The following is a 26,344-nucleotide window of genomic DNA, read 5'->3' as shown; positions in this document are numbered from 1 at the left end:
GCGCTTGGGAATTACAAGTTGGCAATATATAGAGACGATCCCTACCCAACAGTGGGCTCACAGTCCAGAAGGGGGAGACAGAGAACAAAACCAAACATATTAACAAAATAAAATAAATAGAATAGATATGTACAAATAAAATAAATAAGTAAATAGAGTAATAAATATGTACAAACATATATACATATATACAGGTGCTGTGGGGAAGGGAAGGAGGTAAGGTGGGGGGGATGGAGAGGGGGAGGAGGGGGAGAGGAAGGAGGGGGCTCAGTCTGGGATCGCGATTCGAAACAGGAGGGATGCCTTGATTGAGAGAGTATAGGTCCATGCCTATCATAGCCCTACTCTCTGAGCTGTTAAACAACACAATAGACTGTAAGCTCCTTGTGGGCAGGGATTGTGTCTACAATTCTGTTGTATTGTATTCTCACAAGATCTTAGTACAGTGCTCTGCTCTGCACACAGTAAGCACTCAATAAATACCACTGACTGGTTGATCATGCAGGTGAGAAGGAATTAGCCAGGGCCTAGCCTGTGATTACCGAGAAGCGGCGTGACTTACTGGCAAGAGCACAGGCTTGGGAGTCAGAGGTTGTGGGTTCTAAATCCGGCTCAGCCACTTGACAGCTGTGTGATTTTGGGCAAGTCACTTAACTTCTCTGTGCCTCAGTTGCCTCATCTGTGAGCCCCACGCGGGACAAACTGATTACATTGTATCTACCCCAGCCCTTAGAACAGTGCTTGGCACATAGTAAGTGTTTATCAAATACCATTATTATTATTATTATTATGGTGAGGCACCACAGAGCCCTTAGCTCACCAATCCTCTGCTCCAGAGCCCTGTTCTGCTTTTCCCGACCCCCGCCTTCTCACTTTCCATGGTGATTCACAGTCCTTGACCACTATTTGGTGCACTCAAGCCAAAGACTCTTTGGCTCTCTCCACAGCACCCACCCACCCTCCTGCTTTCCCTTCCCCTCCTCCTGCTTTCTCTCCCCGGCTTCTGCTTTCCCTCCCCCCCAGCCTTCCCTCCTCCAGCTTTCCTTTGGGTCTCTGATTGAATCCAGACACCCCTGCTCTGCTCTTTTTTCTCCTGACTTATTATTTCAGGATGCATATTTGCAGTGAATCTTTGCTCCTCTACCTCCAGTCCTGCGGTTGATGCAAGCACAGCTGAGGATGGGCCTGTTATAACCATTAAGATAAGAGGGAAACAGAAACAATGGGTTTTTTGAAAGTCAGGAATATGACGTGTTCTATCACTGCCAGCGTGGCTAACTTTGCTGAGAGCATTCTTTAGATTTAGGATATTTTAACTGGACAACTGCTTCACATTCTCATCCCGGACAAGTAAGCTTGGGTCAATCAATCGATCAGTGAACAATTCATTCATTCATTCAATTATATTTATTGAGCTCATGCATATGTGCAGAGCACTGTACTAAGTGCTTAGAAAAATACAACGGAGTTGGTAGACACATTCCCTGCCCACAGCGAGCTTACTGTCTAGAAGGGGAGACAGACCTTAATATAAATAAATAAATTATGTCTATCTACATAAGTGCTGAGGGGCTGAGGGAAGAGTGAATAAAGGGAACAAATCCAAGTGCAAGGGTGACACAAAAGGGACTGAGACAGACCTTAATATAAATAAATAATGTCTATCTACATAAGTGCTGAGGGGCTGGGGGAAGTGTGAATAAAGGGAACAAATCCAAGTGCAAGGGTGACACAAAAGGGAGTGGGAGAAGAAGAGTGGGAACATCACTCAAAGAGAGAGAATAGGAAAACTCATTTAGTTATTCATGTGCCTTACTGAAGTTCCATCTCCTCCAGGGAGCCTTCCCTGACTAAGCACCCCCTTTCCTCGTCTCCCAGCTCCACAACACTTATTTATTTATTTATATTAATGTATTTCTCCCCCATCTGGACTGTTTATTGTTGTATTGTACTCTCCCAAGGATTTAGTACAGTGCTCTGCACACAGTAAGCATTCAATAAATAGAATTGAATGAATGAATGTTAATTATAATTAAGGGCAGTAAGGATTAATGTGGGGCTTTCTGCCAAGAACCCTAATTAATAAAAGATGATATTTGTTATGTGCTTATTATGTGCCAAGCACTGAACTAAGCCCTTGGGCAGATACAAGATAATCAGTTCAGACACCATTCCTGTCCCACATAGAGGTCACAAACTAAGTAGAAAGGAGAATAAGCACTTTATCCTCATTCTATAGATAAGGAATCTGAGGTACACAGAAATTGAATCAATATCGATTATCGAGCAAAAACTCCTCACTCTTGGCTTCAAAGCTCTCCATCACCTCGCCCCCTCCTACCTCACGTCCCTTCTCCCCTTCTACAGCCCAGCCCGCACACTCTGCTCCTCTGCCGCTGATCTTCTCACTGTGCCTCGTTCTCATCTGTCCTGCCATTGACCCCTGACGTCCTACCTCTGGCCTGGAATGCCCTCCCTCCTCACGTCTGCCAAACTAGCACATTTCCCCCCTTCAAAGCCCTCCTCCAGGAGGTCTTCCCAGACCGAGCCCCCCTTTGCTTCTGCTCCTCCTCCACACCCCATCACCCCAACTCCCTCCCTCTGCTCTACCCCCGCTCCCTGCCCCAAAGCACCTGTGTACATATGTAGATATTATTCCATGTATTTTATTAATAATGTATATATAGCTATAATTTCTATTCATTTATATTGATGCTATTGATGCCGGTCTACTTGTTTTGCTTTGTTTTCTTGTCTGTTTCCCCCCTTCAAGACTGTGAGCCCGTTGTTGGTTAGGGATTGTCTCTATTTGTTGCCGAATTGCATTTTCCAAGTGCTTAGTGCAGTGCTCTGCACACAGTAAGCACTCAATAAATACAATGTGAATGAATGAATGTTTCACTCCAGGTAACATAGCAGGCAAGTTATGGAGCCAGATTTAGAAACCAAGCTCTGATTCCCAAAACCTCTACTTTTTCCACTAGCCCACACTGCTTCCCTATTAGTGGTAATTATTAAGCATGTAGTACATGCAAAGCACTGTGCTAAGTGCTGAGGTAGATTCAGTACAATCAAATCAGAAATAGCCCCAGACTGTCATGGGGTTCCCAGTGTAAGTAGGGAGGGAGAATAGGTATCTAATTCACATTGTAAAGTTGAGGAAAGTAAAGCCCAGAGTCTAGCCCAAAGTCACACAGTAGGGAAGTGGCAAAACTGGGATTAGAATCCAGGTCTTCTGGCTACCAGGCCTGAGCTCTATGGACATAGCTGTAATAAGAAACAAGAAAATTTGACCCTCATGCCTCTCCACCACTCCACCCCCACAAGCTCCCTTCAGTGATATGGTTTCTGGCTCGTTTTAAATATTCCTTAGCGTTACAATAAACCTAGGCCCCTCCTGGCCTTCTCTAGTCATTCATTTCCATGAACTTCCTAAGCCCTGAGAGTACCAAACTGTGTAAACCAACCTACTTTCAAGACAAAATAAATACGGCACATTTTCTTGTGTCAAGCAGAGTGCTAAGGATGTTATTCTTGGCTATCACATAGCCCTGTGCAATAATAATAATAATTATTATTATTATGGTATTTGTTAAATGCCTACTATGTGCTAAGGACTGTTTTAAGCACTGGGATAGATAATAATAATAATAATGATGGCATTTATTACGTGCTTACTATGTGCAAAGCACTGTTCTGAGCACTGTAGATACAAGCTAATCAGTTTGGACACTGTCCCTGTCTCACATGGGGCTCACAGGCTTAATCCCCTTTTTACAACTTTTTACAACTGAGGCACAGAGAAGTTAAGTGACCTGCCCAAGGTCACATAGCAGACAAGTGGAGGACCTAGGATTAGACCCCAGGTCCTTCTGACTCCTAGATCCATGCTCTATCCCCAAAAGTTGTGCTATTTTTAATTCTCCCTTGCTGTTTTGAACTCAAGATGCTTCTTTACCAGTCTTATTTTTAATATGGCAATTAAATTGTATGGGCAACTCATTTTATGGAACTGTGTTCATTTGATCTTCATTGGATTAAAATTCTGTTAATTTCTAATTCTGGAATTTCATTGATTTTAATTTGCCCGCAACCTGACACCATCCTCCGAATGCAATCAATCAATCAATCATATTTATTGAGTGCTTGCTGTAGGCAGAGCACTGTCCTAAATGCTTGGGATAGATTATGGTCAGTTCATTGATTTCTTAAACAGGAGAACAATGTAAATCTGAGTAGAAATCAATCTGGCAGTTTTCTTCCCATAAGGGACAGAAATGGTAATTCCATCTTTTAATTCCTTTCAGTTCTTTAGAGTTCCTTAATTACTCAAGACCAAACACAAAAAGATCAGATGTCATGATCTTGGTAGGACACTCATGCTTTCCAGAAAAATGCCCCACTGTTCAACAGAAGGCTTAGGGGACCTGATAATGCTTCAATAAATAACAAACTCTTCCACCATCCTGTATTTAAATTACAGTTTTGTGGTAAATTCATAATCATCTATTTCTGATGAGTAATAAGAAAAAAACCAGCTCTATTTACATTGTGATAAGTGAAAAGTCGAAAAAAAGTCAGCTTCAACTAGAACTGTTAAATTGTTATCCAATTTTGTTTGTAATTTGTCATCACTTTTTGAAGAAGCAAATTCACCAGTACATCAATCAATGCTATTTATTGAGTGCTTTCTGTGTGCAGAATACTGTACTAAGCACTAGGGAGAGTAAAATAATACAGAATTAGCACGCACATTCCCTACAACTTATAAGATTGCTTATAGCTTGAATTTCTAAGAACTTTCAACTGGGCAAGAATACTTTTCTCTAAGCCACAGGAAATCAGTCACTAGGAAGAACAAAATACTGGGTTAAAGAGGTGATTCATTTACTTATTCTAAAATGCAACCCCTCCCCCAAAAATTCAGGCACAAAAAAATTCAGCTGTACCCAGGTTACAGCTGTCAAGACAGAAAAAGCAACATCCATGGTATTTTTAAGCTTAAAATATAAATCTCTTTGGAGTTGAAAGAGTGAAGTATTTTGTTTCTGTAGAAAGGATGCTGGGTGTGTTTCATGTCTCCTTCTAAAGTCATGGGGAAGAAGAGTAGCACTTTACAGAAGCTCCATAACCACCATCAATTAATAGCTATCTGCCAATTCTGGTGCACTGTACTTTACCCAGTGCTTAAAACAATGCTCTACACATGGTAAGCACTCAGTGAATACCATCGATTGATGGAATGAACCGTCACTGAATAATGGACCTCAGGAAGCAAACCACTCAAAAGAACATGAAGCAAGCTATGCAAAGAAAAACAAGAAAACCTTTTTTTTAAAAATGGCATTTGTTAAGTGCTTACTATGTGCCAAGCACTATATTGAGCACTGAGGTAGATACCTCACTGTCCAAGGGGCTGCTTCAGAGGAAGGATTGGGTTCAAGAGAGAAGTCAACACTTTTCTTTCCTTCTTCTGTTCGTTTCTCTCAACGATGTTTAGCCAGGCAGTGTAACCTAGTGGACCAAGAGCTGCCACCTTCTCCCCATTTCCAGGTCCAGATCTTGTATATATGCACATATTTATGATTCTATTTATTTTATTAATGATGTGTATATAACTTTAATTCTATTTATATTGATGCTATTGATGCCTGTTTACTTTTGTTTTATTGTCCATCTCCCCCCTTCTAGACTGAGCCTGTCATTGGGTAGGGATTGTCTCTGTTGCTGAATTGTATTTTCCAAGTGCTTAGTGCAGTGCTTTGCACTCAGTAAGTGCTCAATAAATACGTTGAATGAATGAATGAATACAGGACAATCTGGTGACGGCACTACCATCCTTGAGGGCACTACCATCCTTCCCGTCTCACAAGCCCGCAACCTTGGTGTCATCCTCGACTCCGCTCTCTCATTCACCCCTCACATCCAAGCCGTCACCAAAACCTGCCAGTCTCAGCTCCGCAACATTGCCAAGATCCGCCCTTTCCTCTCCATCCAAACTGCTACCCTGTTAATTCAAGCTCTCATCCTATCCCATCTGGACTACTGCACTAGCCTTCTCTCTGATCTCCCATCCTCGTGTCTCTCTCCACTTCAATCCATACTTCATGCTGCTGCCCGGATTATCTTTGTCCAGAAACGCTCTGGACATATTACTCCCCTCCTCAAAAACCTCCAATGGCTACCGATCAATCTGCGCATCAGGCAGAAACTCCTCACCTTCAGCTTCAAGGCTGTCCATCACCTCGCCCCCTCCTACCTCACCTCCCTTCTCTCCTTCTACTGCCCAGCCCGCACCCTCCGCTCCTCCACCAATAATCTCCTCACTGTACCTCGCTCTCGCCTGTCCCGCCATCGACCCCCGGCCCACGTCATCCCCCGGGCCTGGAATGCCCTCCCTCTGCCCATCCGCCAAGCTAGCTCTCTTCCTCCCTTCAAGGCACTGCTGAGAGCTCACCTCCTCCAGGAGGCCTTCCCAGACTGAGCCCCTTCTTTCCTCTCCCCCTCGTCCCCCTCTCCATCCCCCCGTCTTACCTCCTTCCCTTCCCCACAGCACCTGTATATATGTATATATGGTTGTACATATTTATTACTCTATTTATTTATTTATTTTACTTGTACATTTCTATCCTACTTATTTTATTTTGTTGGTATGTTTGGTTCTGTTCTCTGTCTCCCCCTTTTAGACTGTGAGCCCACTGTTGGGTAGGGACTGTCTCTATGTGATGCCAATTTGTACTTCCCAAGCGCTTAGTACAGTGCTCTGCACATAGTAAGTGCTCAATAAATACGATTGATTGATTGATTGGTTGAAAACAGTCCTTGTCCCAAATTCATTCATTCATTCAATCGTATTTATTGAGCACTTACTGTGTGCAGAGCACTGTACTAAGCGCTCAGGAAGTACAAGTTGGCAACATATATATTTATACACACGTAAGCCCAAATGGGCTTACAGTCTTAATCCTCATTTTTCAGATGAGATAATTGAGGCACAGAAAGGTTAAGTGACTTGCTCAAGGTCACATAGAAGACAAGTGGCAGAGCCAGGATCAGAACCCAGGTCCTAAGACTCCCAGGCCTGGGCTCTTTCCAATAGGCCATGCTGCTCCTCTCCTGACCTCTTAGAGTCTGTATGTACCTCATGAGGTACAGGGACTTCTTTTTATCTGATTAGCTTATATCTTCAGCACTTGGCAGAGTTCAAGATTCTTATCATTGCTCTTGCTATTATTATTATTACCATTATTATTGTTAGCTAAGTAAGACTGTTAGCTCCTCCTCTAGACTCTTTTTGGCATCGGAGAAGCAGCGTGGCTCAGGGGAAAGAGCACGGGCTTTGGAGTCAGAGGTCGTGGGTTCAAATCCAGGCTCTGCCATTTGTCAGCTGTGTGACTTCGGGCAAGTCACTTAACTTCTCTGGGCCTCAGTTACCTCATCTGTAAAATGGGGATTAAGACTGTGAGCCCCCCGTGGGACAACCTCATAATAATAATAATGGCATTTGTTTAGTGCTTACTATGTGCAAAGCACTGTTCTAAGCACTGGGGGGGATACAAGGTGATCAGGTTGTCCCTCAGGGGGCTCCCAGTCTTCATCCCCATTTTTTACAGATGAGGTAACTGAAGCACAGAGAAGTTAAGTGACTGAATAATAATGATAATAATGGTAGCATTTGTCAAGCGCTTACTATGTGCCAAGCACTGTTCTAAGCGCTGGGGGGGATACAAGGTGATCAGGTTGTCCCACGTGGGGCTTCACAGCCGTAATCCCCATTTGACAGATGAGGGAACTGAGGCCCAGAGAAGTGAAGTGACTTGCCCAAAGTCACTCAGCTGACAATTGGCGGAGCCGGAATTTGAACCCATGACCTCTGACTCCAAAGCCCGACCTCTTTTCCACTGAGCCACGCCGCTACTCTATGAGGGAACTCATCACCCTGTAACCTCCCCAGTGCTTAGAACAGTGCTTTGCACATAGCAAGTGCTTAATAAATGCCATCATCATCATCATCAGGGAACATGTCTACCAATTCTGTTGTATTGTACTCTCCTAAGTGCTTAGTACAGTGCTCTGCTCATAGTAAATGCTCAATGAATGTCATTGATTAAAAGGAAACTTGGGGTCCAGCTACCCTGAACAGGTGGACAGCCCATCAGCTCGAGATTCCAGGATCCAAAGTCTTGGCTAGCAAGAACTTCTCCCACACCATGATTCAGACCCCAGATTATCAGGTCTAAGACTTTCTGAGTAGAAACTAAGCACCATGCTGCATTATTTCTTGAACAGATTTTCCTAATTTATTTTACATTCAAAAATGAATCGAGAAACATTTTCAGCTCTTTATTCTTCAAAATGCTGATAAAGCTCCATTGATGATTACTTCGGCTTTAACAGTCATCGAGCTGATGACTTACTTCTCATATTAAGCATTAATGGTCAACTTAATGCTTTTTTTCCTTTTCCATTTCCAGTATTAATGGTGTATGTGATGTCTTGTTGATAAGCAAATGTAAAATATGATAAATATTAAGTTTTCTAGCAATATCAAGGAGGGTTTACGTAGGAGAAAGGCAATCGGCTGTTGTGGTGGATAACTGCAATATGCCAGAGGTGAGGACTTGAACAAACCCACCTAATTTGGATAAATTGGAAAATTGTGATTCCTTTGCATGGGAAAGATTTTTCTTATCACTTAGTGAACTTTGTTTAGTTACTGTTCATTAAACATAATATATGTTTTGTTCCATATTTCATATTAAATGGTAACCGAATGTATTTAGAAAACAGAGAGCTACATTTAGCAATATTAAAGGATGCCATTATGAACTGGGAGAGAAAAACAATTAGAGGAAAAAATATTGTTATTTATGTAACTCTGCAAGGTAGTTGCTTCAGGCAACCAATCTCAAATTTAGAAGCAGTTAAATATTTTTAAGGTAGAAATAACGCAAACGTGCAAGAGAGGGCGGTATAATTACATGGTAGAAGGAAGCCTTTATCCTGGTGTCTTCTCTGAAACTCACAGAAGTTATTGGCTTTTTACTTGTACTTCTTGCTTCTGCACTGAATTTGCTGTTCCGTGCACATCTGGACGATCCAATTACATTTGTTTAAACACTTCTCCCTACACTTTCCTCTCCCACTAGAAAATTAAATTTAGTAGATGAGAAGGGCAGTAGTGGACATTGTTTCTAGGCCACACCCTTGATATTTAAAGACAGTCCAACTAATGAGTCACTTGATGGACTTCAGGCAAAAGTTTAGTAAACAGCCTCTGAATTGAACCCACGATTAGAGCAACAGCATAATTGCAAGATGAGGGTTTAATCCTTTCATTCGATTTATTGTACAAAGGAGTGGCACTACAAAACACTTACTGCGTGGCTACCGATCTTCACCTGAATGGATACCACAATGCCACAGGAATGTTAACAGTGATATCATAATAATAATAATAATGTTGGCATTTGTTAAGTGCTTACTATGTGTAAAGCACTGTTCGAAGCGCTTGGGGGGATACAAAGTGATCAGGTTGTCCCATGTGGGGCTCACAGTCTTAATCCCCATTTTACAGATGAGGTAACTGAGGCTCAGAGAAGTTAAGTGACTTGCCCAAGGTCACACAGCAGACATGTGGCGGAGCAGGGATTCGAACCCATGACTTCTGACTCCAAAGCCCGTGCTCTTTCCACTGAGCCACGGACGTGGGCCAATTCAGTGATTCTGCTGATGTGCCTCTTTTTTAATGCTCTTCCAGGATTAGTCCACAGGCCTGGAAGTCAGAAGGACCTGGGTTCTAATTAATCCTGGCTCTACCACTTGTCTGCCGTGTGACCTTGGGCAAATCCCTTCACTTCTTTGGGCCTCAGTTCTCTTATCTGTAAAATAGAGAGTACTACTGTAGGTCCCATGCGGGACAAGTACTATGTCCAATCTGATTAGCTTGTATCTGGCCCAGCATTTAGAACAGTGCTTGACACATAGAAAACACTTAACAAATGTTATTATTATTTATTATTAATGATGACTTTTCTTAAGCACTTACTATGTGCCAAGAACTGTTATAAGTGAAAACCGACTTCCCGGTGCCGTTCGTGTGCCCTCCCTCCGCACATCCGCCAAGCTAGCTCTCTTCTTCCCTTTAAAGCCCTACTGCGAGCTCACTTCCTCCAGAAGGCCTTCCCAAACTGAGCCCCCTTTTTCCTCTCCTCCTCCCCATCCCCCCCGCCCTACCTCCTTGCCCTCCACACAACACCTGTATATATGTTTGTACAGATTTATTACTCTATTTATTTTACCTGTACATGTTTACTATTCTATTTATTTTGTTAATGATGTGCATCTAGCTTCACTTCTACTTATTCTGATGACTTGACACCTGTCCACATGTTTTGTTTCGTTGTCTGTCTCCCCCTTCTAGACTGTGAGCCCGTTGTTGGGTAGGGACCATCTCTATATGTTGCCAACTTGTACTTCCCAAGCACTTAGTACAGTGCTCTGCACACAGTAAGTGCTCAATAAATATGATTGAATGAATGAATAAGTGCTGGGGGGGATACAAGGTAATAAGGCTGTCCCACATAGGGCTCACAGACTTAATCCCCATTTTATAGATGAGGTAAGTGAGGCCCAGAGAAGTTAAGTGACTTGCTTAAAGTCACACAGCAGACAAGCAGTGGAGTCAGAATTAGAACCCATGACCTCTGACTCCCAAGCCTGTGTTCTTTCCACTGAGCCACGCTGCTACTGTTACTGTTATCATCTCTCTTTTCCTTGACACCATTCTTGGTCAGCTCTGTGCACATCTGGGCAGAGAATGTGTCTGTTATATTGTGTTGTACTCTTCCAAGCACTTAGTATAGTGTGCTGCAGTAAATGCTCAAGGAATATGATTGATTGATTGATTGATTGATTGATTACCCCCCAGCTCTGCCTCCGGCAGACAGAGACAGAGTACTGAACACTTGAAGAAGTTGTAGGCTGCTTGCCTTCTTGGACTCTAACCTTCTTAATAATAATAGTAGTACTGATTGTGGTAATTATTAAGAGCTCACTATGTGCCAAGCGCTGTTCCAAAAACTGAGGAAGATACAGGATAATCAGGCCAGACATAGTCCCTGTCCCACATTCTAAGTAGGAGGGACAACAGGTATTACTCCCCATTTTACAGATGAGGTAACTGAGGCACAGAGAAGTAAAGTATCTTGCCCATGGTCACACAGCAGGCTTGTGGCGGAGATCAGATTAGAACACAGATCCTCTGAATCTAGGACCCAGACTCTTTCCACTAAACCACGCTGCTTCTCATGGTTAGGGATGCCACACCCCTAACTTTTCCTTCTTCATCCCTAACTTCCCCCTCAGTGATCCAGCACAGACCGCTCATTCAAGAATCTATCCAAACCCTTCCAGAACCTACTGGCGTGTCTGGCTTGAGAGTTTCCTGTTGGTATGGATTCCATATGTCTATCCACAACAGTACAAAGAAGTGTTACCCCTTGTTTGTTTTAAACTTTCCACCTCAAGCCTGGGCTCTGTAGCTGTAAAAGGGAGGATACCACTCTCCCTGCCTGAATATCTCTGGCTGACACCAAGGGTCAAGAAGAGTTCTTTCACCACAGAAGTTGAGGCTTGGTTGTAGGAGAGTTCACATTTGTTAGAAATCTTCGTCTTGTCACTGTGGTCTATTTATCGCTCCAAACCCGATTCTGAGGAAATGCAAGCTGCTCTCTCAGGCGGCCGGGTGAGGCAGAGGACATTCCAGAGCAGTTTAACTCCTGGCTGGATGCTTCTGCAGGCAAGTATGGCTGCAGTGTAGAATAGTGGAGCCTTTTAAACAGACTCAGATAAATACCGTGGAGATAGATGCATTCAGATTTGTGGCTGGGAAAGGAATTCTGCTTGGATTTCCTTTAAAAGTCAGTGAAGGAATCGCTGAAACCAGCATCCTGAACCATATTCCCAACTCTTTCAACAAGATTTCCCAGATTAATTTCCCAGTACACTCTGCCAAATCATCCCTCTAGTCTTCATGAACTAATTTACCCCCTCTTCAGTGCTCGGATATCTGTGTCCTCAATTATCTACTTTAACCACTGGAAAATATTTTAATGCTGCTTCTGCTTTAGAGTGTAATAAGCTCCTTGTGGGCTGGGGAACTTGACCTGTCTTCATTCTGTACTTCCATGTGCAGAGTACAGTGCACAACATGATGTAGATAATCAATTAATTCTATTACAATCACTACTGCTAGTTTAGATAAATAGGTGCTCAGACTAGAACTGGGCTCAATTAATTCTATTATTACAGTCAGTCAGTTAATCATTTTTATTAAGTGCTTACTGTTTGCAGAGCACTGTACTAAGCACTTGAGAGAGTACAATATAACAATGAACAGACACATTCCCTGCCCAGAATGAGCTTACAGTCCAGAGCTCAAAAATCACACTACTTCTAATTTAGATTGACAGGTGCCCAGGCCAGTTCTGGGCTCTGTGTTGGTCCTTATTATGCATCCAACACTTAGAACAGTGCCCAGTGCTTAGAAAAGTGCTTGGCATATAGTAAGCTCTTGACAAATACCATCATTATTATTATGCAGTTGCAGTGATGCTGAAGGAACTGATGATTGCCTCGTCGTCTTTGGCCAAGTCCATAAGAACTGACATGCTCAATAGTCTTACCTCATCAGTCTCAGAAAGATCTACACATAATGATCCCCTCTAGACTGTAATAATCATAATAGTAATAATGGTTTTTCTTAAGTGCTTACTATGTGCCAGGCTCTGTACTAAGTGCTCGGGTGGATACAAGTCAACTGGGTTGGACACAGTCCCTATGCCACATGGGGCTCACAGTTTCAAGTCCCATTTTACAGACGAGGTAACCTAGGCACAGAGAAGCAAAGTGATTTGCCCAGGGTCACGGCTCATTGCGGGGAGGGGATGTGTCTGTTATGTTGTTATAGTGTACGCTCCCAAGCGCTTAGTACACTGCTCTGCATACAGTAAGAGCCCAATAAATATGATTGAATGATTGATTGTGGGCTGTGAAGATAGATGTTCTGGCCAATAGAGCAGGAGATTGTGACAAAGGTCAGAGTCAGGGAGAAGACACTGCCTGGGCACCACCAATGGGAAGCAGAAGGAAGTAGATGCAGTCTGCCCCCATCCAGAGTGCATACCTGCCTCCAATTTGAGCCCTGAGCAGGTTATGAGAATGGTGTGCAGTCCTCAAAGATGGCACACATCTGATGCCAACTGAGAGAGTTCTCTGAAGAGGCGAGGAACATGAGGACTCTCCAAGTACCAATTTAAGCTTCAGGATCACAGTCAGCATTTTAATAATAAGAAATAATAATTATGCTTGTTCTAGGCAGAGAGCATGTCTACCAACTCTGTTGTACTGAACTATCCCAAATGCTTAGTATGGGGCTCTGCACAAGGTAAGTGCTCAATGAATAGGATTGATTGATTGACTGGCATTTGTTAAGTGCTCATTAGGCGTCAAGGACTCTTCCAAGGACTGGGGAAGTTATAAGTTAATCAGGTGGGGCACAGTCCCTGTCCCACGTGAGGCTAAGGAAGAGGTAGAACAACTAGCATATCCCTTCTTTCCACTAGGCCAAGCTGCTTCTCATTTTAATTTTGCAATGTTGAATTTGTCATTTGTTGATGTTTCATATTTCCCTTGTAAGCCCCACATTAAATAGGAAGGATGCCTGGTCATGTCTGATGTGTACTTGCCCTGGGGCCCCGCAGAGTCCTTAGAACATATTAGCACTTAATAAATACTGTAACTATTATTGGCTCGTCCCAAGCCAGCTATTGACCAGACTAGTCTAGGACCGCTCAGAGATGAGCAGAAGGGTAGGATGAACTAGGCATGGCTGACCACAGCTCAGCAAGATATGAGAGCACCTAGAGCCTCTGGTCACCTCTCAGGGTTGCATCTGGAGAGTTTCCAGTACTCTACCAGTCTTGGCTACGGGAAGGAGAGTCAAGCACAGGCATACCCATTCCATTCCGAGCTTGGGCAGTGGCTAGTGAATGGAAGGCAATCTGCTACAAGTCAAAACTCCCCTGTGCTTGGCAGCAGTGGCTTGGGAGAAAGTCAAGGGTGGAGACTCAGGTTTACTGCACAGAAGATGGCAATGGTAAACCACTTCCATAATTTTACAAAGAAAACTCTGTGGATACACTACCAGAACGATTGCAGATGGAAGTGGGGCCTTCTGGGAGAGATGTATCCTCCTTCCTCTCCCCCTCCTCCCCCTCCCCCATCCCCCCGCCTTACCTCCTTCCCCTCCCCACAGTACCTGTATATAGGTATATATGTTTGTACATATTTATTACTCTATTTATTTTACTTGTACATATTTATTCTATTTATTTTATTTGGTTTGTACATTTTGTTTTGTTGTCTGTCTCCCCCTTCTAGACTGTGAGCCCGCTGTTGGGTAGGGACCGTCTCTATATGTTGCAAACTTGTACTTCCCAAGTGCTTAGTACAGTGCTCTGCACACAGTAAGTGCTCAATAAATACGATTGAATGAATGAATAATAATGATGGCATTTATTAAGCACTTACTATATGCAAAGCACTGTTCTAAGCGCTGGGGGGGGATACAAGGTGATCAGGTTGTCCCATGGGGGGCTTACAGTCTTCATCCCCATTTTACAGATGAGGTAACTGAGGCACAGAGAAGTTAAGTGACTTGCCCAAAGTCACATAGCTGACAATTGGCAGAGCTGGGATTTGAACCCATGACCTCTGACTCCAAAGCCTGGGCTCTTTCCACTGAGCCACTCTGCTTCTCTTAATGAGAATGAATGAATGCGTCCGTGGTGTCGCTATGGGTCAGGCACGACTTGACAGCATAAAACAACAACAAGATTCTGTAGTATAACCTCAAGCTTTAACCACCCTCAGCATTACTGAGTTATGACTCCTGGACTCTCCCCTTAGACCATGTCATCTATTTCTAATGTGTGTTCCCAAGCATCCAGTTCAGTTCTCATGAATAAATGAATCAATCATATTTCAATCAATCAATCAATTGTATTTATTTAGTGCTTACTGTGTGCACAGCAGTGTACTAAGCACTTGCAAAGTACAATACAGCTATAAAGAGAGAAAACCCCGGCCCTCAACAGACTTACAGTCTGGTTGGGGGGGGGTAGTTTTTAAGCACTTACTAGGTGCCAGGCACTGTACTAAGCGCTGGGGAGGGTACGAGCAACTCCAGTTAGACACAGTCTCCATCCCACATAGGGCTCATGGTCTCAACTCCCATTTTACAGATGAGGTAACTGAGGTACAGAGAAGTGAAGTGGCTTGTCCCAAGTCATGCAGCAGATGAGTGGTGGAACCGTGATTAGAACACATGACCTCCTGACTTTCAGGCCTGTGCTCTATTGAGTGCTTAATGTTCACAGAGCACTGGGCTAAGCCCTTGGTAGAGTACAGCATAACAGAGTTTGAAGACATGTTTCCTATCCAAAAGGAGTTTTCAGTAGACAAATATTAATATAAATAAATAAATTATGGATATGTGCCTAAGTGCTGTGGGAATGAAGGAGAGGTGAATAAAGAGTGGAACTTCAAATGCAAGGGCAACCCAGAAGGGAGTGGGAGAAGAGGAAATGAGGACTTAATCGGAGGAACGCCTCTTGAAGAGATAGGACTGCAGTGTTTAGGGGGCACAAAATAATTAATAATTATAATTGTGATAATTTTTAAGCACTTACTGTGTACCAGGCTCTGTTCTAAGCACTGGGGGAGATACAAGGTAATCAGCTTGGACATAGTCCCTGTTCCACATGGGGCTCACAGTCTTAATCCCCATTTTACAGATGAGGTAACTAAAGCACAGAGAAGTGAAGTGACTTGCTTGAGGTCACACAGCAGATATATGTCAGAGCAGGATTAGAACCCAGGACCTTTTGACTTCCAGGCCCATGCTCTACCCACTAGGCCTACAGAGAATTCACATAGTAATGGGAGAGATGAACATAAAAATATTTACAACTATTTTGATCAAAATAATAAATAATTGAGTACTCGTTTACACTTGAGGATGGAGAAGGGTATAAATAGGTTCATAAGTAGCAGGGTTGGCTGATGGAACTAGACACAAGCCTGGGATTAAAAAGGTCATGGGTTCTAGTCCCGCTCTGCCACATGTCTGCTGTGTGACCTTGGGCAAGTCACTTCTCTTCTCTGTGCCTCAGTTCTGCAAAATGGGGATTGAGACTGTGAGCCCCACGTGGGACAGGAACTGTGTCCAAGCTTATTTGCTTATATCCACCCCAGTTTCTATTCCAGTACCTGGCATGTAGTGAGTGCTTAACAAATACCACAATTATTATAATTATTATTATTATCATTCAGGGTGCTGTGGTGCTGTGCTGTGCTTGTGGGGTAGGTGGGATTTCAGATGAATTAGAAGGTTGGGAGAGCTGTGGTCTGTCTTATGTGAAGAGGGAGGGAGCTCTGAGCCAGGGGAATAGCCTAAGTGAGGAGAAGGATGTGGGAGAGTCAAGAACAAGATACAGCCTGAAGGTTGGCTTAGGACCCATGAATATGGGAGCTGAGGAGGTCGAGGGGACTGAAAACAATTCTTAGGAGTTTTATGTGCTGCAAAGAGATCAAGAGATCCAGTGGAGGGTTCTGAAGAGAGAAGAGATGTGAGGCAAGTAATGGTCACTGTAGGAGCTCCATAAATACTGCTGCCCTTGTCAATGATGACTTAATTAACTCTAAACTCTCCAGCCAGCTAATTTAATGCATCTTGTGCATGGGAGTTGCTAGGAATGAATATGTGAAAGTGTCTGTCTCCAGGGAAGGGAGATCCCATCTGCATGTGTCTGGGTGACAACATGCCTGTATTCATTGATTCGTTAGCGTGGCTCAGTGGAAAGAGCATGGGATTTGGACTCAGAGGTCATGGGTTCAAATCCCACCTCGCCAATTGTCAGCTGTGTGACTTTGGACAAGTCACTTAACTTCTCTGTGCCTCAGTTCCCTCATCTGTAAAATGGAGGTTAAGGGTGTGAGCCCACTGTGGGACAACCTGATCACCTTGTAACTTCCCCAGTGCTTAGAACAGTGCTTTGCACATAGTAAGCGCTTAATAAATGCCATTGTTATTATTATTATTCTTCATTCATTCAATCAATCATATTTATTGAGTGCTTACTGTGTGCAAAGCACTGTACCCAGCACTTGGGAGAGTACGATATAACAATAAACAGACAAAATCCTTGGCCACAATGAGCTTACAGTCTAGAGGGGCAGACAGACATTAATAGAAATAAATAAATTTCAGATAAGTACCTAAGTGCCAAAGGGTTGGGAAGGGGGTTGAAGGGAGCAGGTCAGGGAGATACAGAAGGGCATTGAAGAAGAGGAAAGGAGGATTTATTTATGAAAGACTTCTTGGAGGAGATGAACCTTCAATAAGGCTTTGAAGGGGGAGAGTAATTGTCTGTCAAATTTGAGGAGGGAGGGCATCCCAGGCCAGAGGCAGGACATGGGAGAGGGGTTAGCAATGAGATAGATGAGATTGAGGTACATTGAGAAGGTTAGCATTAGAAGAGCAAAGTGTGCAGGCTGGGTTGTAGTAGGAGAATAGTGAGGTGAAATAAGAGGGATCAAGATGATTGAATGCTTTAAAATCAATGGTGAGGAGTTTTTGTTTGATGGAAAACCACTGGCTTTTCTTAAGGAGTGGAGAAACATGTCCCGTACATTTTTTTGTAGATGTGCGCAGCAGAGTGAAGTACAGGCTGGAGTGGGGAGAAACAGGAGGCTGGGAGGTCAGCAAGGAGGCTGATACAGTAATCAAGGTGGGATAGGATAAGTGATTGGATTAACATGGTAGCAGTTCAGATGGAGAGGAAAGGGCAGATTTTAGTGGTGCTGTGAAGATGGAACCGACAGGATTTAGTGATGGATTGAATATGTGTTTTGAATGATAAAGAGGAGTCAGGGATAATAATAATAATGATGGCATTTATTAAGTGCTTACTATGCACAAAGCACTGTTCTAAGCACTGAGCACTGTTCTAAATGGTGGCACTGTTCTAAGCACTGGATGATCAATCAATCAATCATATTTATTGAGCGCTTGCTGTGTGCAGAGCACTGTACTAAGCACTTGGGAAGTACAAGTTGGCAACATATAGAGACAGTCCTTACCCAACAGTGGGCTCGCAGTCTAAAAGGGAGAGACAGAGAACAAAACCAAACATACTAACAAAATAAAATAAATAGAATAGATATGTACAAGTAAAATAAATAAATAAATAAACAGAGTAATAAGTATGTACAAACATATATACATATATACAGGTGCTGTGGGAAAGGGAAGGGATGGGATGGGAAGGGAAGGGAAGGGATGTCAAGGTAATCCTGAGACAGGAAGGATGGTGGGATCACTTAAAGTAATGAGAAAGTCAAGGGGAGGACAGGGTTTGGCTGGGAAGATAAGGAGTTCTGTTTTAGGCATGTTAAGCTCGAGGTGATGGGAGGACATCCAAGTACTAAGTGATGTCTTGAAGGCAGGAGGAAATGCAAGACTGCAGAGAGGGAGAGAGATCAGGGTTGGAGATTTGGATTTGGGTATTATTCACATAGAAGTGGTAGCTGTAACCATGGAACCGAAATGAGTTCTCCAAGGGAGTGGATGTAGTTGGAGAATAGAAGGGGATCCAGAACTAAACCTTAAGGGACACCCACAGTTAGGGAATGGGAGGCAGAGGAGGAACATGCAAAGGAGACTGAGTAGCCAGAGCGATGAGTAGAACCAGAAGAGAACAATGTCAGTGAGGCCAAGGTTGGATAATGTTTTCAGGAGAAGGGGGTGGTCCATAGTATTGAAGGCAGCTGAGAAGTCTACGAGGATTATGATGGAGTAGCAGCCATTGGATTTGGTAAGAAGGAGATCATTAGTGACCTTTGAGAGCACAGTTTCTGTGGAGTGAAGGGGACAGAAGCCAGATTAGAGTGTGTCGAGGAGAGAATTGGAGAAGAGGAATTTGAGACAGGGAGTAGACAATTCACTCAAGGAGTTTGGAGATGAATGGTAGGAGGAAGATGGAGTGAAAACTGGAGGGAGCTGCGGGGTCAAGGGAGGGCTTATTTAGAGAGAAGCAGCGTGGCTTAATGAAAAGAACACACACTTTGGAGTCAGGGGTCATAGGTTAAAATCCCAGCTCTGCCAATTGTCAGCTGTGTGACTTTGGACAAGTCACTTAACTCTTCTGTGCCTCAGTTACCTCATCTGTAAAATGGGGATTAAGACTGTGAGCCCCCCATGGGACAACCTGATCACCATGTAGCCTCCCCAGCACTTAAAACAGTGCTATGAACATAGTAAGTGCTTAATAAATGCCATAATAATAATAATTATTATTATTATTAATAATAGGGGAAGTGTGGGCATGTTTGAAAGCAGTGGGGAAGAAGGCATTGGAGAGTGAACTGTTGAAGATGGCTGTTAGGGAGGGAAAGAGGGAGCAGACAAGTGTTTTGTTAAGGTGTGAAGGAATGGGGTCACATGTGCAAGTGGAGGGGGTGAATTTTAAGAGGAGGCAGGAAATCTCCTCTAGAGATACTTCTTGGAAAGATGGGAGAGTTGAAGAAGGGGGAGGAGTTGGGAGGGAGTGGAGAGATTTTAGGGAGATCATGCCTGATAGTGTCAATTTTCTTAGTAAAGTAGGTGGCCAGATCATTGGGAGCAAGGGATGGGGAAGGTAGGGGGACAGGGGCCTTGGGGAGGAAGTTAAATGGTGAGAGTGATGAGTATGGATGTCAATAAGGGTGGAGAAATAATTTTGCCAGGCAGAGCAGAGGGCAGAGTTAAAGCACACAAGGATAAACTTGAAGTGGATGAAATCAGTCCAAACTCTAGATTTCTGACAGCAGCGCTCTGTGGCTTGTGCACTAGAGTGAAGGAGGTGGACTCTGGAGGTGATCCTGGGCTGTTGATTAGTGGTACAAGATCAATGAAGAGATAGGGGAGCAAATGAGATGAGTTCAGTAGAGGTGCTGTTGAGAGGGACACTTTGGTCATCAATAGAAGATAGTTTGGTTATGGAAGCTAAGTGGGGCACGCCGGGGTCCATGTGTGCCTATATTGTGTGTGTGTGTGTGTGTGTGTGTGTGTGTGCATGCATGCGCACACACACTAACACATGTGTCAGGGTCCCTGAGTGCAGCAGAGGAGACAAGCAAGTTATTTGAAAGAGCAATTCACATGAAAAAAAATTAGGATGACCGGAGAATGGTAAATGCAAAAGAGCAGACTTGTAGGTGCAAACTGGGAGCAGAAAAATCAAAGCGAGATAGAAGAACTGCGAGACAACCTTCTGTCGGATCTGAAACTATTTACTTAAACTATGAGCCCAGTGTTGGGCAGGGATGTGTCTGAACTGATTCACTTGTATCTACCCCAGCGCTTAGAACAGTGCTTGACACGGTAAGTGTTTACAATTATGATAATGATGATGATGATTTCTCAGCATGTACAACAATACTTACAATATGCATCAGCAGCATCATCATACTGAGATGCTTTATGATGATGATTATCATAATTATCATAATAATGGTTATGTAACAACAATGATAACAAAGATATACTTCCCAGGCTCCCGAAAATTTCAGAGATACTTTCAGTATTTCCCCAGGGATCATGATGGTGGAAGCATTTTTGACAACATATCTTTCATTGAATGGGAGTCATTTCATTTGAAATGGTCATAGCTCTAGGATAGATTTCCCTCTCAGGTTCCTGGTGATGGACCACATTCGTCATCTTCTCCTGGCTGCTAATTTCCAGGGAAATAGGCATAATCATGTTGTATTAATTATGGCATTCATTAATGTCTTACTATGTGCCAAGTGTTAGGGTAGATAGAGAACAATCTCATCAGATAAAGCCCTTGACCCATGTGTGATTGAGAGTCCAAGAGTGGAGGTTCACAGATATCTTATTACCATTTCTTGGGTGAGGAAATGGAAGCCCAGAGAGGCTAAGTGACTTGTCCAGGTTACCCTTAGCAGACCAGTGATGGGGTGGGACTGGAATCCAAGTCTTCTGATTCCCTAAATATTTGGACTTTCCAACTATACTAAACTTTCTATAAAACCCTGACCGAGAATCAATCAATCAATCATTCAATCATATTTATTGAGTGCTTACTGTGTGCAGAGCACTGTACTAAGCTCTTGGGAAGTACAAATTGGCAACATATAGAGACAGTCCCTACCCAGCAGTGGGCTCACAGTCTAGAAGGGGGAGACAGAGAACAAAACCAAACATATTAACAAAATAAATAGAATATATATGTACAAGTAAAATAAATAAATAAATAGAGTAATAAATATGTACAAACACATGTACATATATACAGGTGCTGTGGGGAAGGGAAGGAGGTAAGGCAGAGGAGGGGGGGAGGAGGGGGAGAGGAAGGAGGGGGCTAAGTTTGGGAAGGCCTCCTGGAGGAGGTGAGCTCTCAGTAAGGCCTTGAAGGGAGGAAGAGAGCTAGCTTGGCGGATGTTGGGAGGGAGGTTATTCCAGGCCAGGGGGATGACGTGGGTCAGGGGTCAACAGCAGGACAGGTGAGAACGAGGCACAGTGAGGAGATTAGCGGCAGAGGAGCGGAGGGTGCGGGCTGGGCTGGAGAAGGAGAGAAGGGAGGTGAGGTAGGAGGGGGCGAGGTGATGGACAGCCTTGAAGCCCAGGGTGAGGAGTTTCTGCCTGATGCGTAGGTTGATTGGTAGCCACTGGAGATTTTTGAGGAGGGGAGTAACATGTCCAGAGCGTTTCTGGACAAAGACAATCCGGGCAGCGGTGTGAAGTATGGATTGAAGTGGGGAGAGACAAGAGGATGGGAGGTCAGAGAGGAGGCTGATACAGTATACAGAAGATACAGAAGAGCTACCCCCCAGACTATCCTTGGTGTACTGCACGTCAACCATGAGAGCAGCTAGTGCATACCTCAGAAGAAAGTACTAAGCAGATTTAGTGGATAGAGCATGGGCCTGTGAGTCAGAAAGATCTGGGTTCTAATTCTGCCTCCTCCACTGGTCTGCTGTGTGACCTTGGGAAAATTACTTAAATTCTCTGTGCTTCAGTTCACTGAAAAATGGGGCTTAAGACTGCAAGCCTCATGTGGGGCAATGGACCTTTTCCAAATATGATTATAATGTATCTACCCCAGGGTTTAGTACGGTGCCTGGAACATAATAAGCACTTAAGAAACACCATAAAATCTATAAGCAGTCACTTCTCAAAACAAAAGAGTCCAAAAAAAAAAAAGGCCCAGGACTAGCTAGACCGCAAAATGATCCCCTTCTGAGGTCTCTGACATTCTGGGTGGAAATTTTGGTCTCTCTCTCTCTAAACAACAGTTTCCTTTCCACTGACTCAACCCAAGACGTGATTGACCAGATTTAAGTGGGAGTAGAGTTAGCCCAAACTCACTGAGTGGGGTGAGCTGGGCTGGAGGCAGGGAAGAATTCCCAGGCCTTGGCAGCGTAAACACAAGTCCAGGAGTGACTGAGTTGCATTCCAGGCCTTGAATTCCAGCCAGGATGACTTAGGGTGGCACTGTATAGCCAGTTTACTTGAGTGGTGGTCATTTAGATTTGCAGCCCTTGATATGTAGTTTAAGGGGTACAGTTTGAGATCTACCTTCCTATGCCACCATACAACATCCTAGGAAAACTCTCTCTTTTCTTTATGGTTCTTATTTAGCATTTACTATGTGCCAGTCATTGTACTAAGCCCTGGGGTAGATACAAGCCAATCAGATTAGACACAGTCCATGTCCCGCACGGGGCTCACAGTCTTAATCCCCATTCTACAGATGAGGTAACTGAGGCAAAGAGAAGTTAAGTGACCTGCCCAAGGTCTCACAGCAGAACAGTGGCAGAACTGGGAGTAGAACCCACATCTTTTTGACTGCCAGGCCTGTGATTTATAAACAACACTGCTTCTCTTTGAAACCAGAATTCAGAGCTCCTAAGTCTGAACTGGTAAAGCAGTCCAACCTGGGATCCACCCCAGGGGGGATAGTTGTGGGGAGCCAGGCCGGGGGATTTAGGAGACCTGCAGGTCTCTCTGTAAGGCAAGGGTCCCAGGAAGCATCTGACCTCTGACCCCACCAACTAGGGCTTCCCTTTCTGGACAAAGCCCAATGGGGAAGGAGCAGAAGCTTTGACACATTTTCTGGCTCCTCCCAGGTGCTAGTGCTTTGTGGCTCCCATGAGAAGAAGAGATAATAATAACGATGGTATTTGCTAAGCACTAACAATGGGCGAAGTACTGTTCTAAGAAATCCAGATTTGCTCCCTTGGGACGCTTCCAGGTTGATATTGCTCCTTCCCCAAGCTGGTGGCACAACCCGCACTGGCCCAGGGGTCTCATTTATTAGAGAAGCAGCGTGGCTCAGTGGAAAGAGCATGGGATTTGGAGTCAGAGATCATGGGTTCAAATCCCGGCTCTGCCAATTGTCAGCTGTGTGACTTTGGGTAAGTAACTTCACTTCTCTTTGCCTCGGTTACCTCATCTGTAAAGTGGGAATTAAGACTGTGAGCCCCCCGTGGGGCAACCTGATCACCTTGTAACCTCCCCAGCACTTAGAACAGTGCTTTGCATATAGTAAGTGCTTAATAAATGCCATTAAAAAAATCATTTATTGAGCACTTTCTGTGTGAAAAACACTGTATCAAGTGCCTCAAGTGCACAGATTAGGCATTTAATAAATACCATTGATCGGATGATTGTGTGCCACTCAGAAGTGAGATGAAACAGGGAAACTGCACACAATAATAATAATAGTATTTATTAAGCGCTTAGTATGTGCCAAGCACTGTTCTAAGTGCTGGGGTGGATACAAGATAATCAGGTTGTCCCAGGTGGGGCTTAATCCCCATTTTACAGATGAGGTAACTGAGGCACAGAGAAGTGAAGCGACTTTCCCAAGTTCACACAGCAGATAAGTGGCGGAGCCAGGATTAGAACCCATGGCCTCTGACTCTCAAAAGGAAGGCTGAAGAAAAACTACAAAGACAGAGAGAAACAAGGTGGCAAAATTGTGGTTATTTGGAAGACAGCAGCAGAAGACAGACCAGCTTGGCAGATAATCAATCAATCAATCAATTAATGACATTTATTTAACGCTGTTTAAGCATTTTGGAGAGTATAATTCTACAGAGTTGAGCAGGAACAGGGAGTAGTCTAGAGGGGGAGATAGACATTAAAATAAATTATGGATATGTATATCAATGCTGTGGGGCTGAGGGTTTCATGACTATCAAGGGCATAAGAATTACAGATACAAGTCTATAGGCGACAGAGAAGGGAGAGCGGAAAGGGGAAATTAGGACTTAGTTAGGGAAGGCTTCTTGGAGGAGATGTGATTTTAATAAGGCTTTGAAGGTGGTGAGAGTGGAAGTCTGACTTTTAAGAAAGAAGAGGGAGTTTCAGGCCAGAGGGAGGCCATGGCTTCACTGCTAAAATCCACCCTTTTCTCTCCATCGAAATTGCTACCACACTAATCCAACCATTTATGAGAAGCTGCGTGGCTCAGTGGAAAGAGCCCGGGCTTTGGAGTCAGAGGTCATGGGTTCAAATCCTAGCTCCGCCAACTGTCAGCTGTGTGACTTTGGGCAAGTCACTTAACTTCTCTGTGCATCAGTTACCTCATCTGTAAAATGGGGATTAAAACTGTGAGCCCCCCGGTGGGACAACCTGATTAACTTGTAACCTCTCCAGCTCTTAGAACAGTGCTTTGCACATAGTAAGTGCTTAACAAATACCATTATTATTATTATTATTATCCTATCCTGCCTTGATTTCTGTATTGCCTCCGTGCTGACCTCCCAGTCTCTTCTCTCTTCCTACTCCAGTCCACACTTCACACTGATTGATGCCTCAGTTATCTCATCTGTAAAATGGGGATTGAGACTGTGTCCAACCTGATTTTCTTGTATCCACTTTGTGCTTAGTACAGTGCCTGGAGCATAGTAAGTACTTAGCAAATACCATAATTACAATTATTATTAATATTATTATTATTTCCTACAAAAACCTTCAGGCTTGTTTCCCCACTCGTCAAGAACCTCCAGTGGCTGCCCATCCATCTCCATATCGAGCAGAAATTCTTATCATCAGCTTCTAAGCACTCAATAATCTTGCCCTCTCCTACGTCCCCTCACTACTCTCCTACTACAACCCAGCCCACACACTCTGCTACTTTAATGTTAACCTTCTCACTGCACCTCATTCTCTTCTAGTACAGTACTTAGTACAGTGCTCTGCACATAGTAAGTGCTCAATAAATACGATTGAGGATCTATCTCACCTCTGACCTCTTAGCCACGTCTGCCTCTGGCCTGCAATGCCCTCCCTCCTTATAACCGACAGACAATTTTTCTTCTCCGCTTAAAAGCCTTATTGACGGCACAACTCCTCCAAGATAATGATAATGATGGCATTTGTTAAGTGCTTACTATGTGCAAAGCACTGTTCTAAGCACTGAGGGGGGGGGGGATACAAGGTGATCAGGTTGCCCCGCGTGGGGCTCACAGTCATCATCCTCATTTTACAGATGAGGTAACTGAGGCTCTGAGAAGTTAAGTTACTTGCCCAAGGTCACACAGCAGACATGTGGTGGAGCTGGGATTTGAACCCATGACCTCTGACTCCAAAGCCCGTGCTGTTTTCACTGAGCCATGCTGCTTCTGATGTCTTACCTGACTAAGCCCTCCTTTCCTCTTCTTACACTCCCGTGTGCATCACCATGACTTGCTCCCTTTATTCATTCCTCCTCCCAGGCCCGGGGCACTTATCATCAATCGTATTTATTGAGCGCTTACTATGTGCAGAGTACTGTACTAAGCGCTTGGGAAGTACAAATTGGCCACATATAGAGACAGTCCCTACCCAACAGTGGGCTCACAGTCTAAAAGTACATATCTTTAATTTTATTCATTTACATTAATGTCTGTCTCCCCCTCTAGACTGTGAGCTCATGTGGGTAGAGAATATGTCTGTTATTTTGTTATATTGTACTCTCCCAAGTGCTTAGTACAGTGCTCTGAACACAGTAAGCACTCAATTCATTTGATTGACTGACTGATATGGGTGAAGAGTTGACCCGAGGAAATAGGCAAGATTGAGTTATGATGAGCAGGTGGGCATTGGAGAAGCGAAGCACACAGGTTGAATTGTAGTAGGAAATCAGTGATGTAAGATAGGAAAGGGCAAGGTGATTGAGTGCTTTAAAACTATGTTAAGGAGTTTCTCACCTTTCAGGGTCACACCTGG

At 43.8% G+C, this 26,344-nt stretch overlaps 1 non-coding gene across 1 annotated transcript; it reads left to right on the top strand.

Annotated features, from left to right (window-relative positions):
- Positions 1-13,936: 13,936 nt before the first annotated feature.
- On the top strand, positions 13,937-14,074 carry LOC119938029. The gene has a single exon (XR_005454329.1). It is a non-coding gene; the product is annotated as a small nucleolar RNA SNORA7 (small nucleolar RNA).
- The last annotated feature ends 12,270 nt before the right edge of the window (positions 14,075-26,344 follow it).

This window comes from Tachyglossus aculeatus, chromosome 1 (assembly GCF_015852505.1).
Source record: "Tachyglossus aculeatus isolate mTacAcu1 chromosome 1, mTacAcu1.pri, whole genome shotgun sequence".
NCBI classification, from domain to species: domain Eukaryota; kingdom Metazoa; phylum Chordata; class Mammalia; order Monotremata; family Tachyglossidae; genus Tachyglossus; species Tachyglossus aculeatus.
This window is presented reverse-complemented; position numbering and strand designations above follow the sequence as displayed.